Source organism: Chelon labrosus, assembly GCF_963514085.1.
Source record: "Chelon labrosus genome assembly, chromosome: 10".
NCBI lineage: Eukaryota > Metazoa > Chordata > Actinopteri > Mugiliformes > Mugilidae > Chelon > Chelon labrosus.
Genome location: NC_140360.1, coordinates 10,196,496 through 10,216,566, shown reverse-complemented (window position 1 = coordinate 10,216,566; position 20,071 = coordinate 10,196,496). Strand labels below are relative to the sequence as shown.

At 40.5% G+C, this 20,071-nt stretch overlaps 1 protein-coding gene across 3 annotated transcripts in view; it reads left to right on the top strand.

Moving 5' to 3' along the window:
* Nucleotides 1-20,071, top strand: part of casz1 (castor zinc finger 1) — a 165,919-nt gene that overhangs the window by 17,893 nt on the left and 127,955 nt on the right. For all 3 annotated transcript variants that reach the window (XM_084553820.1, XM_084553819.1, XM_084553821.1), the window contains one exon: nucleotides 14,865-14,950. The gene's annotated coding sequence lies outside the window, so the exon portion shown is untranslated. The remainder of the gene's footprint in view (nucleotides 1-14,864; nucleotides 14,951-20,071) is intronic.

The following is a 20,071-nucleotide window of genomic DNA, read 5'->3' as shown; positions in this document are numbered from 1 at the left end:
AGAGCGTGCTATAGTGGACTGGAGCCCGGTGTTAAATAGATGGCAACCAGTTCATTAGGATGCCTCTCAGAGCATGAAAAATGACCTTTTCCCTTTTAATTGTAGTTTCAGTTCATAGATAGTTGACTATAACCGGAGCATACTGTATGTTGACAAGGATCACTGGAAACAATTAGCATTGCATCTCACCAGTCAGTCTGAAAGTGGCTGTGCTTCCCCTTTATTTACACCTTCTCGTTTAAATTCCCGTCTGATTTGATTATATGTGACAGAAGCCACACAAATAAGAAAAAAAAATACATTAATTTATTAAATGCATGGAAGTGCATCAGCAGATTTAGCTGCACCCTCTTAATCTCTGCAGAGGATCGTGATTCATGGGTGTCTGTGGAAAGGGGGCTTGGTCTTACATATGTACGGTATATATTTTTGATTATAAGCAGCACAAGATCTAGCTAAGATAACACAAGTTTAATTAAACAGTTAACAATTTCAATGTTTATAGTCCCAAAAAACAAACTAGATTTTTTTTTTTTTTTTTAATGAGCATCCTCATATCTTCTTCCAAACTAAATGAAACACCGTGGACTACTATAGACTCACAGACAGCTTTTAAAAGCCAAGTCTCTTGGCTCGTGGTTTCACACTTAACACTTTGTTAATGATTCTTTGGGACCATCATTCAGTCGCGGATATTTCCCAAGACCGGTGATGATGCTTATTTGCAATGCAGCTGACATTCTGAGAAACGTGGGTACAATTTCATTTCTCAGTCTGCACTGGTTTGTTAAACTGATTCAAATCAGTCTTTCAAATCATATAACATGGTTTCAGCAGTGTTGATAGCTTCACACGTCCGCACTAACTCCAGATACATTCAGTTCACGGCTCAAGTCACCAAAACATGAATGCATGAACTTTTTGTTCTTTCCGGCTACATTTACATGGACTGTAGTGTTCTGCTAGTACTTGAAATAATATAAATGAAATAAACCTCATGTAACCAACCTAAAACGAGCTAAAGCGGACTGAGAGGGATGTGCAAACCTTTCATAATCCGTTCAGTAGGAAAATATTAGTACCATGTAAACACTTTCTCTCTGGATGTTTGAGAAGATGAACGGAGCCGTAATGGACGTGGACGAGCCTGTTTGGTTTCATCTCGGTTATCTTCCACTCTTGAATGAATTCAGTTTTGTTAATAAATTTGCAGGTAAAATTAATTTTGTTATATTTCCATCAGATTTATATCTTATCGGACCATTTTCCTTTAGCACTGATGTTATGTTGGACAGTCTGATCACAATGATTTTAATCAGGTTTAAGAAACATTGTTAATACAAACGTAGCCGGTGTTCATACCAGTTCTTCATTCATGATCTGATACGTTTCACTTGAATTTCACTTTCACATTTGGTCTGCAGTGCAGTTTCCGCCATTCATTTCTCGATCTTATCCATATTCTTCTTATTTATTGTAGTAATATGTTGTTTTCTGTATTTTTAGTGCCAGCTCCAGTTTTTTTCCAGGGCATTTTAGAATCACCATGTTAATCATGACTGAATTTTACTTCTATGGGATAATAAAAATACTACTACTACTAATAATATTAATAATATATATGTTGGGTTCATATTCATAGCTTGCATGTTCACTCCCTACATGTACCTAATGTGTCAGTTATGTCGAAAATGTTCTCAGACTGAAACTGGAGTCTTAGCAAAGTATTTTTATGACACAAAAACGCGTGACAGCGTTTACATCTTTAGCCTTGGTTGCGATGTGTGTCGCCATATTGAGCTGGGGTTAGGCTGCAGCTAGGATAAAACATCAAGATATATGACTGCTTTGGATCACTTTTCCTCATCTGAATCTACAGTGCTGTCCTCATCAGAAATTTCTCCTCCTACTCCGTGGTGTTTTGATAAAGCAAATGTGGTTGAAGAGAGCAAATATTTAAGGTATCTGCAAATGTGATGCACATCTGTCAAACAGCCCAAGGGTGAAAACCAGCACATAACAAGGCAACAAATGCTGATCCGGGACTTCTCTGCGGCAAAATAAAATATGGCTCAAGTTTTCATTAAGGTGCTATTGATTAGCTTTTCCTGGCAATGAATTATGGACGACATTAAATAAAAGGGAAAATATTTTTATGACTTTGCTTAGGCCATGCCAGATTCCCCCCTTTGCCTCTTGTATGCTCGCCCTGACAGGCATTTTGTTTTCTCTCAAATTCTTGTGGCTTTTGTGAGCTCTAGACCACATGAAAAAAAAAAAAAGTTATTTCACTTTGATTACCTTTTCCATTTTAGATATGTGTAACGTTATTAGGCATGCAGACTGCAGAAAGGGTTTAAAAAATTTTAGAATTCAAATTTTTTTAAATGTCAGACTGTTTCTGACCTGTATTTAGCAGAGTGTCAAGACCAAAATGTCAATAAAAAACAATCCAAAATTCTTGCACTCTCCTAGCATGCTCGATGCCACCCCTAACTTCATGAAAATGTAGCATCTTATTGTTGCTTGTTCTCAAAACGGTCCAAGATTTCCACCTGAACCTGAAGGCAGTCACGGCTAGTATGAAGAGTTTGTCTGCTTGGCTCAGAGGTTGCGTTACACTTTCTCATTGCAGGTCATTTTGACAGACAGGGCCATAAAAAGCCTGTCATAATCTATTATGAAGCGTCATTTCAATTTTCATTTTTAATAAGAATTGATATATACAGAACACACTTACAGATTGCTAAGGCACGGAGAGAAAATGAACACTGTGGCCATTGTTCCTAAATCAGTAAATACGTGCAGTGCAGTGTTAGAGCACAACTCTGAACTCGACTGCGCTAACTTGAACTCAAACCTTCCTCTTCGTCCACAAGGATTTAAACCGGGGATTCACTCGAGAGTAATCAAACGCATCGGGGGTGATTGCCGCGGAGCCGACTGTCATTAGGTTTCGCGTCTTTCCCTAGAACAGACGACTTTCTCATGGCCGCTTTAATTTGGTTCTGAAGGCTGAACCCGCTCCCTGCTGATGCACCGGAGACCGGAATCACCAAACGTCACTTTCAGCCAGAGTTTTTAATGTGAGGGAACATTTCTCCTGTAGGAAAGCCATCAGAAGCCGGCAATGCTATCCTAACGTGGGATTTCCCAATTGTGTGAACATTTACTTTCCCGAAGTGCGCACCAGAGCCTACAAACGCTACGATTTGTCCCCAACACTATGTAAAGAAAGTGATAAACCGATGCTACGAGCAAGGGAAACAATCACTTAATGTGACACCTGCCTGGGATTAAGTTTAAAACAATATTCTTAACTTGATATCGTGAAATATTGAGTCGGATGTGACAACTAGTTTTTGCTGTTGGTTCTAATTTAGCCACTTGGATGAGGAAGAATTTAAAAACCGAAAGTTAGCTTGGCCCTTGACTACATCTCACTGGAATGCAGTGACTGTTAGCGCTGAACACTTTTCATAAAATACTTACATCTCTCTACAGTAAATAATAGCTTAACCCGTTTGCCCGGTTTTGTGTTCACGACCGTGCATATACAGTAAATTGCTTGGTTGCTTAGGAAGCAGTTAAGTTGCACGGCCAGTTTTTCTCATGAACATCGTTTCTTTCTTCTGTCGTGATTTATTGTAACTCGTGACTCATTAAACACAACATGTTAAATGCTAATCCATAAATTAATCAATCTATGAACTAAAATGACCAGAAAAAGACAGAATTACCTTTGTGATATAAAATCCACTAAAGGTTTTATTTCATAAGCAATGTTACTGCACGGGTCTCTCCATTCGAAGCTTTGCGAGATAAGACCTTTTATTCAAAACGCCAAGTAAAACAGTCTTTTTAGAAGCACGTCTGAGAATAGACATTCCATGCATACTGTATGCTTGGTTTCAAGAAGACATAGAAAAATATGTCGCTGGCATTTGCGTCACTGAAGGAAAAAAAAAAACAAAACAGTTTTTAAAGAAATGCAGCCGCACCTACAGGTTAATTATCGTACACGCTCTCCTAGCTGAGATATAGTTCCTTTCATAGGGAGATATGGATTTCAAAAATACATGAAAGGCATGACATCGTGTTCCCTTTTGAAGTGCACAAACTTGTTCCTCAAGTAACAGAAACAGAAATAAAAATACCACAAAATGGCAGCCTGAGCGCATTTTTAAGACCGCGTCATGGTGAAAGGTCCGTGAGTTAATGTTATATATTTTTTAAACCATTATTCTTTAGGCAGGGAAGTAATGCAGTTATGATCGTACGGTTTGTCACTTTAACATCTTTAAAGGTGGTTACATGTAAGGACTTCGATCTGTTGTACAGTATCTGTTTATATTGAAACGTTTTAAAGATTATCTGTCGCTGACATTTTTACGCAAAAACTTTTATTCAAGGCACCTGAAGCCATGCCACGCATGAAGCATCGGCACATGAAAGAGTGATAGAGAGAAAGCTGACTGATTTGAATGATATATTGTTTAAACACGTAGCTCTTTCGTTATTGTCGGTCATTTACAAGCTCAGATGCTTTGAAATCTGACTTTTGTAGTTCATTAAGTCGCCATACAATGATAATCGAGAAATGGCACGTGGTACGAAGCTGCAGTGCATAGTTGATAGAAAATCTTTTAGATGTGACAGTGCCTCAGAGGAGAACGCCATGACTGCTAGCAGCCGTTCAGTGTTCAGACTGCAAGCACTTAGCGCGCCAGGTGTTTTGCCCAAGATTTTTCCACTAGACAAATGGAAAAGTGCCATATCCTTTAAACATCCCATTAATATGTCTTATAAGACTCGCCACAGCCGAACACCAAAAGCTCAATTTTATTACAGTTTCTTGTCTTTGTCAGGCATAGCTTCCAGTTTACGTTTTCAGGTAATTATAGCGTTGTGCACACTAGAGTGGCACAAATTAGCACTTTGGGGGGAAGAATCAGTTGGCTGGATGCCCATCATCGCCTGCATGGCCTGGACATGATAAACACGCGCGCGCGGATGCCCGTAAAAAGGCATCCAAGGTGTGCAGCAACACTTTACTGGAGATTTTCCATGAAAACTAAGACGGATCTGTCACATTATTCCTTCCGATTTTAAACACTGGGTAGTGTTGTGCTTTTATGACGAGCCAATCCTGAAGACGTTTGTGTAAATATAGCCATTTATGGAGGCATTTTCAAAGATCTTAACAAGAGAAACAAAATATTGCTGAGCAGAGATATAATCCTGGATTAAACACAGATAATGCCAAAGATATTCTGACCTATCTTTCCAAGTAGATGTTTATTGTTCCACTTCCTGCTTTTAAATGAATGCAGTGAAATAAACATGCCTGCCTGAGTTTTCTACAATTTGCCCATGCATGTGCTTAATGTGTCAGGGCCAATGCGAGAGGTTTGATGTGGTCTGAAGCGTTTTTCCTCTCACACATGCCATGGAAGAAAACTCACGGCCGTACTGTACACTGTATGCAATTCTTCCTTATTACATGTGGAATTTCCTCCCAGATGATTGAAGCATCAGCATATTGCCGCCACATTCCCTCCCGCAAGAGCCCAGGGTTTTTTAATAATTTGCAGAACGAAGGGGGCAGATGAGAGGCCATCAGAGTCGCTTATATTTGTTCAATCTCTGAAGTGCTGCCATTCACAAAAGTTTTTCTGAACCGGAAAGAGCAGTTTATAGTTCCCACTGAAAGAAAAAAGCACTGTTGAAAGACAGCTGTATCAGGCAGTTGGTATTAATGTGCATTGTTTATCCGGTGTATATACTCTATGCATACACTAATCAATATGTGCCAAGAAATACTATATGCACTATGTTTACAGTATGATCATGTGGAGGAAAAATAACAATAAGTAATCTCATGTCATTTAGATGTTCTATGCAAAGTTAATGTAATCCTCTAATGTTTAGTATAACGCATCAATCATGCAAAAATCTATTGTTGCATTAGCCTTGAAAGAACAATAATAATAAAAATGCTATAATGGTTTTAGCTTCCTTTCCATAAATCATACTTGCAGGCTGGGGAGGGGGCATCTTAACTTGCCATTTCAGCTCATCTGAGCAGCTGAAGGGATGCTGAATACTGATAGGATATCGAACAATAACCGGAGCTGCAGTTGGTCACTTTCAACCTGAAGTGGTTTGAAATACTGCATGGAACAGTCAGTGGCTGCCTCTAACTGAAGTTGACCCAACGCCTCCCGCAATGACATAAAGCAGTTTTCTGTTCGATAGCCACTCAACAAAGGATTGTAAATCAACAGTAAATGCATAAAAATAGTGCACGGCCGAAGATTTATTGTAACGCTGCAAATCCTTTCAAACAAATATTAAAATAAGACTCAAATCGGGCCCGGGACGTCTCTTAACAGGTCACACTGGCTTCAGGTTTGACTCGGTCCGTGGTGTCGATATTAACGTTTGATTAATAATGCAGCCCTCACTTTCAAGACACGTTGTGTTCTAAGTGTGTGTCTGTGATGTATGAAGAAAATGCAAAATGAATCAACACACAATTGGAGCAAAACGTCGGGACGGCGCATTAAGGAACATATACGAATGTAAAGTGCGACAGTTAAGCAAACCCGCTGTTCAATAATGCATCGTCGTGCAAACAGTCATGTAGGAAAACACGTATGAACTGAGAGAATTGCTGAAGAGCCCAGGTTTCAGATTTGATGAAGTGGAAGTGCATTTCTACCATGTGCTTTCAACCTGGGACCTTTACAAGTGCTTGTCAGAGTAGTGCTCAGAGTACTGCCTGAAGAGGCTTTTCGATTTCACAGAGAATACTCTCTTCCCAGGAAGTGGGTGGAGAAGATAATTCTCCAAAAGAGGACGGGGGGAGAAAAAAGAAAACTAGAGAATTAATAAACCTTTTTAGTCGGCGTAATCACTCATTTTGAACTTAAACTGAACAGAGCAACAAAACAAATCATTTTTGGGAAAAGAATACATGTATTTTAATGCCCTCAAGCAAAACTAATTAAAGACGACACCTCATTTACATAAATAAGCATTATAATTTGCATGCATGCACAAGGGAATAGAGTCAGAAAAGAAAGCAATATTTTGCAGTCTGCTAATTTCATTTTATTCAGGATTTAAGCTTAATAAAGATTCATTTTGGAGGGGAAAGGAAAATAATCAAAGGGGAAATTTGAACTATCTCCAAAGATGCAGCAGCCTTCTATTCAAAGGGCTCCTTCCGAGTCACCAGATGACTCCTAATCTGGAGTGGCACTTCCTGGCCCTGTTCCAACACCAACTCCTTGAAAGGTAAAAAAAAATAAAAAAATTTAGAGCCCAATTTATTAGTATGCAGTTCTGGCTTCGGGTAGAGAATTAATGGCGGTGACTGATAATGACTGTAATCGTGGCACAAATGGGGTGTTGAAATAGCAAACAACGGGCACAAGGCATGTAATGGGGATTTTATTAATTACCAGAGGTCCCTAGCATGAGCAGTCTCCAGGATTTACTGTGACCATGCCAGCCGGTCGAGAAGGGGTCGCCCAGTCTAATCTGACAATGAAAGGGTCACTGCAGAGACGCTAGTGTGGGCCAAAGGGAGGAACGTGGCCTGCTTCTGAACTTGCCTTAAGGCGACTTTATATAATACGGAAAAGATGTGAGAGGTTGTATTCATTTGGCATATTTATTGGAGTTCAGGACATTAGAATCCATGGCCATGTTTAAGTTACAAAGACCCACACTATAGCCAAAAGAGGTGAAGTGTTTCATCAAATAAAAACATTTAAATTAGACCAGAATCAGTTTAGATGAATTGTCCCCTTTCTTCACAGTATCGCAACAGTAAAAGTTATGTTCACCTACTCTGAAAAAGGCCTTCACTCTCTGTTGACTTTTACAAAAAGAAATCAACATATGGTTGCACTGTCAGGTAGGACAGCCCATTCACACATCAGCTCATCAACAAGAGAGGATTGATTAAAAGTCCTTTTTATTACTCACTGCATCCTTAATGGACGCTAGACTTTCAAAATGGAAGAAACAATTAGAGTTTTACTGCTTTGTGGGCACTACTGATTTATATAAATCACTGCACGGGTGTAAATTTTCCAATAAAAGACTGTACCGCTCCTAGCATACATAATCAACACGTCCATTCTTGGTACACACTCTCGACTCGCGCAATCTCTTTAAATTGCTAGGACTCAACATTCACACCAATTCGAGCTCACTCAATCAGTGGATTGGAGGAACTTGATGGACTTTCTGAAATGTTTCTATGTGGCTCACCACCACTAATCAAACCCAGTGCTACAGGTCCAAAAACATACATATATGACTGAGGAAAATAAATACAGCTATGAGTGCTTGCTGTGTATTTCAGTGGCGTATGAAAATTATATTGCCGTTTTACTTGGTTCCATTTAACGAGCACCCTGGAGTGATTTTCCCACATTAGTACGATTAGTCAAGACATGTTAGCGTACTGTCTTTGTATTTGGACGTTTAAAGCTATAGTTCACGAGTTCAGTTCGTTTGAAGTCACTCTACTCAAATAGTTTTTTTTTAATTTTAGAACTAGTGCTGTCAAAGTTAATGTGGTAATAAAGTGCAAATTTGATTTGACCCTTGGCTCGACCCGTAGTTTGGGAGATCAGGAAGTGGTAATAAAACTGCACCTTGGATCACAAGCAGAAACAAACTTCCACAAGCAGAAACGGACAAACTCAGCCATTAAACTCTGCCAGATTGCTCTTCCTACAAGAACAAAGACACCTGCATTCACTGCCGATGTGAACTAAGCCAAGTCCCAAACACCAACCATTAGCACACACAACCATCCCATTCCAGTCACATAGCACATCCTCTGAGTGTGCAGTACCTTTGAGGGTCATAAAGGAAGCGTATTTGTCCTCGGAGTGGATGAAAACATGAAACATATTCCCTTAAAGGTAAAAAAAAAGTGTAAAAAGTTGCTTATTAACTCAATCATGCGATTAATCGCGATTAAAATGTTTTAATCTAATTGACATTTTAATTTTAATTGACCGTCCCTACTTAAAAGATGTAATGTTTTCTGCATTCACACTATTCCGGTGTTTCAGGACCTTTAAAACGAAGACCTTCGGAAGCAATTCGATTACGCGCACACACATCTCTGATTAGCTCGTATTCGTCACCACGTGTCCTTCCCTGATTTGTCACGCCACCGTCACGTGACTCTTTCACACAAGAACAATGAAACTCCTGACTACCAGTGGTTAATTCGGCATGGAAAACAAACTACAGATGTTGCTGACCTTGTCGTCTGTGCTAACAGCTGTTGTGCAGCTAAATTTGCATTTTATCATGGGGCTACTGCTTGCATTTGCAAGAGGCAAGCTATTACTGTCTATAGCAGCATTATCAGCCCTTCATGGTGACTTGAACATCAGTATGCACATGCCCATATTTGCTTATTTCTGAAACCGTACAATTTAAAAAATATGTTTTAAATCTAAAACATATTAGTAAAAATGTTGCTTCAGGTGGAAGTGGACTGACTGCCAACAGGATGCTTGACTCTTATTAGACCTTATGAGAACAAACAGCCAAATCCAAGCATAGTTACGTCAGTGATTCTCAAACTATGCTGTCATGCCGGCCCCCAGAAGCCTAAAACAAGTTCAAGGTCCTCACCAAACATTTCTTATCCATCATTAGCAATGATCACAGCAGTGACCTAATGCCCCCCGCCCCCCAGGGGGACCAGCTCCACAGAACCACAGAGTTAAGTGAGCATACGTAGTTGTTTGGGGAGATGTGGTGACTGTGATCATCTCCACTGGGACATGACACGGGTGAAGCCTTTTGCCATGCTGTGCAAAGCAAAATAACCAAAAAAGACGAAGAAACAAAAACCACAAACAGACTTTTAAAGTTGGCTGGGTACCATAAAGCATGGTAAGGGATACCCTTCCATCTTTGGAACACCAAATAACCAACCTCTGTAGGTCTGCAAGGTTTGTTGAAGAAGTGAAATCCCTTTGTACGCCAGACTATTATGAGTATTATTAACAAAGAATACAAAGGCGTGGTATAAATAAGTTGATATCTTTGGTTACGTTGCATCAACATTGTTCCTTTCTAGTTACGGGATCCTAAATCAGTAAATCAGGACCTCTTCATTTCTTTCATTCCTTCATTCTCCATTGCCTTCAAAAGAAGAAAAGTCATAAAAGCTTTGACTCGGTGGCGTGAACAGCCTACAGTCTGCAGGCCTTAAACAAACTAATAATTAGATTTACTGATTTAAATCTAACAGAGGCGTAATTTGTCCTCATTTGTACTAAATGCCCCGAGAGTACAGAAAGAAAAGTCCTGCACGGATTCTCTTTCTTCATCACAGATACACACACACCCTGAAACTAAGCAACCGGAATTAAAAGTAAAGCAGGTGGAAATTAGAAGCAAAAGCGTGAATTACACACAGATCTGGACAGTGTGGCGTCTATTCACAGTATAAAAACTAGAAAAACACACGCGCGCTCATGCAAGACCCCCATACATAACATCTTTTAATACTGATGTGAAAGTAGTCAACATTCAGCGAAAAAGACTGCTAGACATTTTTTCCGTCAGCAAAGACTCTTTTGTAGCATTTATAGGAAGTGAACTTCGGAGGCCTGTTTGCTCTTGTTGCATCGCGTGTCTATATTTTACAGTATATTTATCTCATAGTGATGCCCAAGGGCGACTGATGGTAACACAACCTCAGAAAATCTCACCGTGCAGGTTCTGATGTTCATGATTTTTTGTCGTGCACTCCCTCCATGGCGGCAGGAGCAGTTTTATGCAATGTTCAAAACCTCAAGTGTTCGTTTCGTCTTCATCTATTAAAATGAGCCCCCTTTGTGTAGGGATTGAGCATCTTTAACATGACGAATGCCAATTTGCAAACCATAAAAGCCCCTAAGAGTGAAAGATAATTCGGAACAAAACAAGCTCTGTTTGGATGGAAGCCGTCTCTCGCACACTCATCCCAGTGTCAATAGAACATCACCTGATCAAGTCAAACAGTTCCACGGGAGCGAAACACTAACAGTCACTGAACAGTTAACACATTTCAACTCCTGTGATTGCTGTTTTATCACCAAAATCAAAATATGCACTTTTTCAGAACCATCCCTCATTCACATGTTCTGACAAGGTTTCCTCCGAGTGGCTTGGCTCTGGGTTGTTTTTATAGTATTACCGTGTGCTTTACTGTGCCTTGTTGTTACTTAAACATTGTTTTTAAGGGGATTGCAGGAACATTTCACACTATAAAAACAACTATTAACATTTACAGGGAAATAAGAGGTTAATGTTTCTCGTAAATATTAATCTTGTGTAAGAACGGATTCGCATTTTAGATCTCTGTATGTTCAGGATTAAATTTATTGCTGTTATTTATTCCAAAGCCTTGCTGCTGTGGAAAATCCAGGTTTAAGCACATTTAATTGTGAAATATGCATCTTCCCAGAGCTTTTTGTCAGTGTTTTCACCTCAAGTACCTGTTCCATGGGCGTGTACCTGTTCCATTTTTTTGTCTCCTGCACATTATGAGGTCATGTGTAAAAAATGTACTGAAAAACAGTCCTGCCGTAACAAATCAAAACCTGTTTTTACGTAATGATGTGCATTTTTTTTTTCCTTTAAAAAACATCTCCATCTTAAACGCACACAATGAATGTTTCTGGTTTTGTTTGTTTTTCGCTCCTCCTCTTGTCCTGCCTCTGAGGTGAGAGACTTTGAAACTAAAGTTGGCAGCATTCCTTGGCAGTGACACGCATGCCGAGTATCACCTTATTGCTCACTTACAGAACGCATATGAAAAACACAACAGAGCTCAACCAGATGTTCAGGTTCTGACCTGAAAACACACTGTTTTTAATGGTAGGTAGTATAAATATATAAAAAAAATGTACTGCCAGTTATTAAAAGTATTTTACTTTTCATCTTTGTTAGCATATGTTTCTCCGCTGCTTTTCCCAGAGATATATTTAAACAGCCGATATCTGATATTCTCTTGACTATCTTTATGTTGCTTTCTGGCTACCAATACTTTCTGCAACTACCTAGGTTTTCTCCTTTTTATAGACTGATTCTGATCATGGAAAATCCTCTTCTTTTCCCGGAGTGATCTTCCCCAATAGGCCAGAAAACTAGACCCCACTGTGAACAAGTTCCATAGCTGGAAATAGCAGTCCTGTGGGCGTTGCGGAGGAGATCCCTCTGTGTTCCAGAGGTGTCTCAGACAGGCGCATTGCCTCACCTGGTCCTGTGTTTACCTCAGATGGTAGGATTAGGAAGCAGCCATGTGGAAGATATGACTCTAATCCGTCGTGCCTTTACTTGGCACTCAGACACGGTCCTCTCACAACACTTCCGCTCCCATAAAGTTTAGAGCGACGCCCTTAAGGAATGCGAGAAATATCAGCGGCGTTTTGAGACTCTTCGGCGCGAAACAGCAGAGTTTTTGGCAGCCGCATGCCGTGCAGTTTTGTTTGTGGAAGAGGTGGGCTGATCGTGTCTGGCCTCTGCCTAACATGCTCTCATTTTCCTTCCTTTTTTAATAACTTAGCAAATATTAAACAACCTTCCTGACTACAGTAGCTCATACTATAAGTCTCTGGAATTTTGTAAAGCAGACAAACCAAGCAATTGTTTGAGGCCCCATGAAAAAAATGAGAAAGGGGGCATAACAGATGACTGTTTTTTGCCAGACCCATGAAGGCCCACAATACACTGATAATACTCCACAACCTCACCTAGGATCCTATTCTATCTAACCTATGAGATCTATAAGATCATAGTTTGGACTTGGGAGATAGCACACAAAAATCTTTACCTTGGGCCCCCTAGGACCAAGGCTCCCCACTGGTTGTAAGCGCTTACCATTTTCAAAATAAAAGTACATTAGTTCCCTTTTAAAACTGATTAACCATCGTAACTTGAACACAAATGCGCATTATGTTTTTATATATCAATGCACCCTTGTGTTTTAGCCTCCACATTTATAATATTGATACTTTTTTACTAGGGCTGTCAGTAGATTAAAAAATGTAATCGCGATTAATCGTACGATTTCCACAGTTAACGCGGGATTAATACAAAATGAATCACCCTTTTTAAAAATCTGTTTTACCTGAAAGGGATATTACGTGAGCTTCAGATTTTTGCGTACTTGGTAGTTCGGAATAGACAAGTTCGATTCTGAGGTACGGACGTGGCGTGAGGACGCAGGACGGTCATTCTGTAATTGGAACAGCTCCGTACTTTTGAAATGCAGTCCGGGATACTTGGCAGTTCATCCTCGATAAAAGGGGCAGGGCAAGAACACTTCCGGGTGTTTGAACTGTACATGGTCAGATGTGTACTTAGAATTGAAACGGTACTTTGGTTGCGACAAGAACACATTGACAAATGCCCTCAGCTTTCGACAGTGTTACTGTTTGATTTCCAAAACTATGGTTTCAGCCAAAGTCGTAATAACAGAATATTGTTAATGCCTGTGTAAAATAAAAAAATGAGTGGCAATAAAAAGAATTATTGTTTTTATTAACGGGGTAATTCTGAGAGCCTTACTTCCTGTGTTTCAGCGTCTCTTTAATTTTCACATACATAAACAGTTCTGTTCATGATATGTTTATTATGTTGAAAAGGCCTTACTACACATGTTCTTAGAGTCCCAACTACTAGCCTGTGATAACTTTGCTAACAGTTTCACACTGGGGACAAAGTTAACTCTATAAATGATTGTGCATTATAACGTATATAATCAATATTCTGTAATGATTAAGGGGACTGTGCTGCGACTTTACAGCTTTTTTTCCCGTGTGTTTCTGGTCAGACGACTCGCCCTTCGTATCGCAACCACATCACCACCCCCATCACAAGTGGTAGAAAGCAAAACTCTTATTTATCCAATGTGCTGATAATTAAGCTGTTCTCATTAGTGACATAATTGGAAATGTAATTAGCAATAGTAATAATTATTGCATTTAATACTTTTCTTCTTTTTAGTTATCAGGCTCATTCAAACTGGTAATTAGCAGTCATGAGAATTTCCTACTTTTGTCCTGATTCATTTTGGTCACCAATTATTCCTGTTGTCTCTCACATCAATGGATCATTACCATATTCATTTCGATTTTGCAGTAAACATACAAACACTGCGCTTACTCAACTTTTAGAGTGGAAAACATCTACTGATTCAATTTTTTTTTTATGAGACCAATCTTTTCCTTAACGTTACTTGTCAGCCATCAACATGGGGTTTATGGGGCACATTATCTTAATTTTGAGAATCATTAAATGTTACCAATTTTTTAAAAATGCATTTAATTTTCTTGACCGTCACAGAACGAGTCTGTCCTCCTTCTTCTTTTAAGTCTTGGTTTGCTCCTTTCAGACGGGCTGTTTTCCCACTTTAATAGTGACATTATTATGATTCAGTTAGACAATTGTGTGCCCCAACTGTATATCCAAAAAGCATTTAAAAAGGCAAGTGGACTTTCAGGGTTGTCAGAAGTGAAGAAGTTACTCGGATGAGTGGTGAAGCGTCTCTTCAAAAAAGTCTGGTTGCCTTTTTACCTTCACAGACATGTCGCAACTGTAAAATTGACTTAGTATGTATATTATTTTTCCAGGGTTGCACAGGTTTTTGGGGGGGATTTGAGTGACTTTAAGCAACTGCTTTGTAGATTTGTGCATTCAAACGGCTACTGGTCACATATGCTAGTAATGGCATCTTTGGTGCAATCTGGTTGAATGCTTTAAACCTCCTATTTCAAATAAACCACTGTACATGTGATGGTAACTGGCTGTTTTATGTTTATCTACAGAAATCAGGTAGCATTAGAGTGAGCATCGGCCAGAGGCGATAACTCCTCAGCGGATCCACCGTCAGCACCGGTTGTCCAGCAGGAAGGTAAGTCTTATATGTGCCGCCAGAATTTGTTGTTAATATAATAAAAAAAATGTCATCAGCAGCAAAAGTGGATAAAAAAAACCATTTCAACTTGGCTCCGGATTTGCCTTTTTCTCGCCGAGAGATCGAGCATTTCACACATTTGCTGCTAATCTCCTGTTTTCCCTTGAATTATTAGATCACTCACTTTCGCAAAACACAAAATGTGTCATGCAGAATCGGTGTCTCCGCTCCATGTTGGAGTTGCACCTCTGTTTCTTGGAGTACCTTAATTGTCTCAAACATGCACGCAAGCAGCACGCACGAGTCATGATACCCCAAGGCATAGATTAATTAAGCTATGAAAACCCATGAGCGGAGAGCATTCAGCAGGTGCCTGTTTGCCTTGGTATGGGACTTGTTTTTGGCAGTGGTGCAGTGGCTCATTATAAATCTATAATTAAGTTACAATTTTATTTGCTTTTTTTTAACATTCTGTCATAGGGGATCAACAGGGCTTAAACTCTGATTCTGTTAAGTGCACTCCTGGCTATAACGCTTTTGTATCCTCTATTCTTCCTCAGGAAATATACTTTGACAAATGTGTGAATGAGAAGCTGTGCGTGATACCGTGTATGTGTCAGTTACCGGTCTGTATCATGCGTCTCCTGCAGGTGTTCATGTTTTCATCTTGCTATTGAGGTGCATGTTAAAATCTCTTGATTTGTTCTTAATCCAAAACAAGCTGATTGGCCCAGGCCTCCTTCCTCCTTGCCTTCTGTATCCCAGCACAAAAACAAACAGCGTTCCCTCCTGCCGACTGAACGGGATGGTCCTCAAACCCCCCACAGTTCGGCTTATCCCGTGTTGGGTGTGCTGGCAGCGCTAAGTGAATGCGATGAAGCGGCTCTCTCAGGCCAACATCTGTTATTCAGAGTCACCTGCCAGCAAAGAAGGGGGGCGAGATCGCGCGGCAGGGGCCCCCCGAAGGAGGGATGAGCGGGGCTGTGGGAGAGAATAGCCGTGTCTGCAGGGTGGTCAGACTGAATGAGAGTCACCACCACGGCGGACGGCGTTTGCCAAGAGCTTGCTCGAGCTAACAATGTGGCCTGTGGAGGGGCAGACTAGGCAGGAAATTGAGGTTAACAACATTGTTACATATTAAACAGGGCTTGGCTGTGCGTACAGGATGTGGAATGGAAAATCCTTGAATAGTCAAGCGTAGTGTTGTCTGTGAAAACTACAAGAAGATTGTCTGTGTTTCTTGTTAGAGAGGTCAAAGGTCGGCAAGACATCAGACTTCTGCAGAACACATAATTTTGAGTTTAAGGTTTTATTTAATCATAACTAATTACTGCTTCATAAAACAATCTACAAATCTTAGTGGACATGTTTCAGGTACTTTTACCTCAAAGCGTAATTGAGGTGAATCTTAATTTAATAATACGTCTCTGAATTCCCTTCAAATGAAGTGACTTGTCAGCAGTCATGAATGCTTTGAGTGTTTTCACAGGTGCTAAGTGCACATTACAGTACAGGTCTATGTGCTGGTACTCACAGCTCAATCCTTACTAGTCAATCTCGCTGCTTTCCTTTACTCTTTCCCCCACTGTGCTTTGCCCAGGGGATAGACGCCTTCTACGTGTTGTAATAAGGGTAGCTGATATAATGAAGGTCATTGTAATCAGAGCTAATGTGCCAAGGAGTCAAGACACTGTAGCTTTATTTGCCAGCAAGGCCCGGCATTCGGTACCCATGGGGATCGGGCTGATAGCGTTATCTTTGCTAACCTGACTCTAATACAGGCCTTGCTCCGCTGTTTGTGTCAGCGTTGGAGCTGAACTTTTCCCAGTGATCCCCCTCCGTGTGCGGATGGGCACGGATTGGGCTCCACTGCGCTCCATCCTGGTTAAATCCCATCCCAAGGTGTCTGGCTTCTCTCAGTTCACATACCGCATTTAGAGAGCGGCGCTCCCTTCCTTTCTCTCTCCGACTGTCTGACTTGACTGAAAAACAGACCGGGGCTCACGCTGGCTTCAGTGCACTTGACATAGAACCATTACATCGGCGTCTGCAGAGGACTGGCTCGTAAGAGATGACCTCTAAATCTAATCCTGTCCCTCAGGATATGCAAATGTCCTCAGCTCAAATTTGATTTGTTTTTTGTCTGTTCAGGACACAGCAGTTTGTTTACAACTGTTACACAACACAGTAAAAAAACTAAAAAACTTGATCGCCAGACTGAATCTGCCCTAAAGCTTGGCATCAAAATATATATATTTATTGGCACAGTGTGATGAAAACTGACAATTAAGTACATCAGTAAAATCTTATCAATATCTATTAAGTTGTTGTAAATTGTTCGATTGGATGATTAACGTGAGAGAGGATATGCACAGAGATCAAAAGTTGAAAAGTTAGTTCTGCTACTTCCTTTTTTATATCAGAGGTGTGACGTTTGCTATGTAGCTGGATTTTTATCAGGAAGTAAAGTCATCTTAACAGGAGATCCTCGGCCGAGTTTGAATGTAGATTTCTCTCATTTCTTTACATGCCTTTTAATTGCGGAGCTTTCTGTAAGCAACATCAAAGCCCCCTTTTTTCCCCTCCTTTTCATCCAAGCACCTCCAGGAAAATAAAAAAAGGCGATCCATATCTAACCCCGCACAAGTCCCCTGATCCCATCATTCAAACTTCCAAGCCTCTCTTTGTGGCTTCCTAGAGGACCACGGTGAAATGATCTCTTTTGTTTCGCATCATTAGTTCCATCTGTTGTGCGAGCGGGCCTGTCTGTTCCGGAGCATGGCAACGTGATGGTCGCCAGGGGCGAGTGGAGACGCTACCGTCCCGGTGGCTTGTGGCTCAACCTCCGCCACCGCCGTTGCCTCGTCCGTGATCCCCACGACACTATCACGCTCGCTTGACTGTTTTTGCTTATTTATTCATGCATTTGTTGAAAGTATAAGCACACGAGTGCTCTGCATGCTGCATGGAACGCTGTTAATTTAGTTGCTTACTGAGGGAAGGAATTTATTGGAGCAGTTTTAAACTGAACTCATACAACGACATCAATACTTTCTTTGAGATAGGGAAGCAGCATATACTTTGCTAACAATGTACAGTTTTCGAACGCTTTGAGGTAGTTTTTTGCTGTTAAATGTAAACTTCCACACGTCCACTCCATGTGTCGAGGAGAGGCTTTAATAGGTCAGATTTGTGTGCTCATTTTCTTGCAGTCGGGAGTAAATGATGCTCCAAACAGATGTAGCATTTTCTCACAACAAGGAAATATTTTATTCATGATTTACATGAATGATAAATCTTCAGAAAGTCTTAGCGCTGATGGGCATACACAATTTAACATCTGTCTTCCTCAGAATAATTAATCACATACCAGAACACTTGGGACTCAGTGTGGAATTTTTTCTTTCTTCCTCTCACTTTACTTCTTCTAATTACTTCTTTAAAATCAAAGCATTGTCTAAAGAAGACCAGAATGATAAACATGCCAGCCGCTGAAGAACAATTTTGGAAAGAGGCAGGAAAACGTTGCTCTCGACGAGACTGCTTTTAAGTCCTGTCCCTAAGAAACCATGCAAACCCTTCCTCGCCTAAGACAGGGAAATGTGGCCATACATTTTAATTATAATTCTTAATTCCCAATTGAATATTTCCATAATGTCTCCCTAGTGAATTGCTCTTATCGCCATAGAGTGAATGTACAGTGCAAGGGCATCTGTGTGCATGTCAATGCGGAGATCACCAGATAATTTTCATTGAAGATGGAGCCATCAAAGGTCATAGCCATCAAATGACCTAACCTTGCAATGTAACACCTGGGTGTAAAAGTGGACTCATCCTATCTGCTGGGATGGGTGTAATGTACCTCTAATGTATAAAGTGCGGAAATAAAATAAGAGTTATAGGTTGGTGGAGGAGGTTCAGTGTGGGCTAGAGACTACTGTAACTCTATAGGGTGAAATAGCTGTGTTGCTATCACCCGAGGTGACAGGCTATTGTGAAAGTGCTGTATTTGTTGGAACCATTATGAAATAAAAGTCTGTGAAAAAGGCCAATATTCAGTTTGAATTGATTCCTGGAAAACTCCAGAAGTGAATATGCTTTCATTTTGATAGTATTACTATGGACAAAGTGTGTTGTGTCAGTTTCACCTCGCCATTACTTTGCTCCATTAAGGCAAAACCAACTGATTTTATTTTTGCCCAGTCTATTTTCTGTGATAAAATGAAAATCTGAAAGCTTTATTAAGTCTGAGTGACACCCAAAGCTGAGAGGCAACAGGAAAATAAGTCATGTGGGATCTGGTTTCAGTTCATTTTTGCTCAATTCCCATCTCCTGATCAAATACTGCACTTTCCAGGAGGGGCTTAATGGGAGTGTCAAGTTCACAGAGGCCCTCTTCTCTTCCACTGACTCTATTACCTGATAGCTGCACTGGTTTTGGCACTTATTTGCGCGGTGCAGCTAAGATTGGCTTGTGTTCTGCACATTTGTAGCAGGTTGTAATTGATGCTATATCGAGAAGACTTCATTTTAATTAAATTCTACAAATCTTCCTAGCACATACTTCCATGTTACTGTAGGCACCAACCTATCTTATTTCCAATCGTGTACTCTGGCTTCTTGCACTGCTCTTTTTTAGTGAAGCTTTCGAACGCTGCTCCTCTTTAAGCCAAACAAACATGACCACTGATGTCTTGGGTTCAGGGCCTTTCAAACAACCTTTCAATAAAACAAGCTCAGCTGTGAGACATACAGGATCTCTCATGCTGGGCAGCCCCGCTGAAAATACCCTCCCTCCTGTTTCAAAGCCATCAGCTTTTGGTTCCCCCAGGAGAGCCAGCATTATCCTGCAGGGTTTATTTAAACTTGTTGGGAAGGTCTTGCCTTTTTTCATGCGGTAGGCTACGTGACATTTAGGAGAACCTCGCCACATATGAAACGGATTTAATTCCGCTTATCGATCCAAATTTCCAAACTATAGGCGCCACTTTCCTGCGAAAAGGTAAACGGTGGCAGGTTTTTTTGATATGGAAAACGCTGCGTGCGCCACACCGGCACCTCATCTGCCTGTGGCATAAGCATAGGTTGATGGATGCTGAGATGACTGGGAAGCCTGCT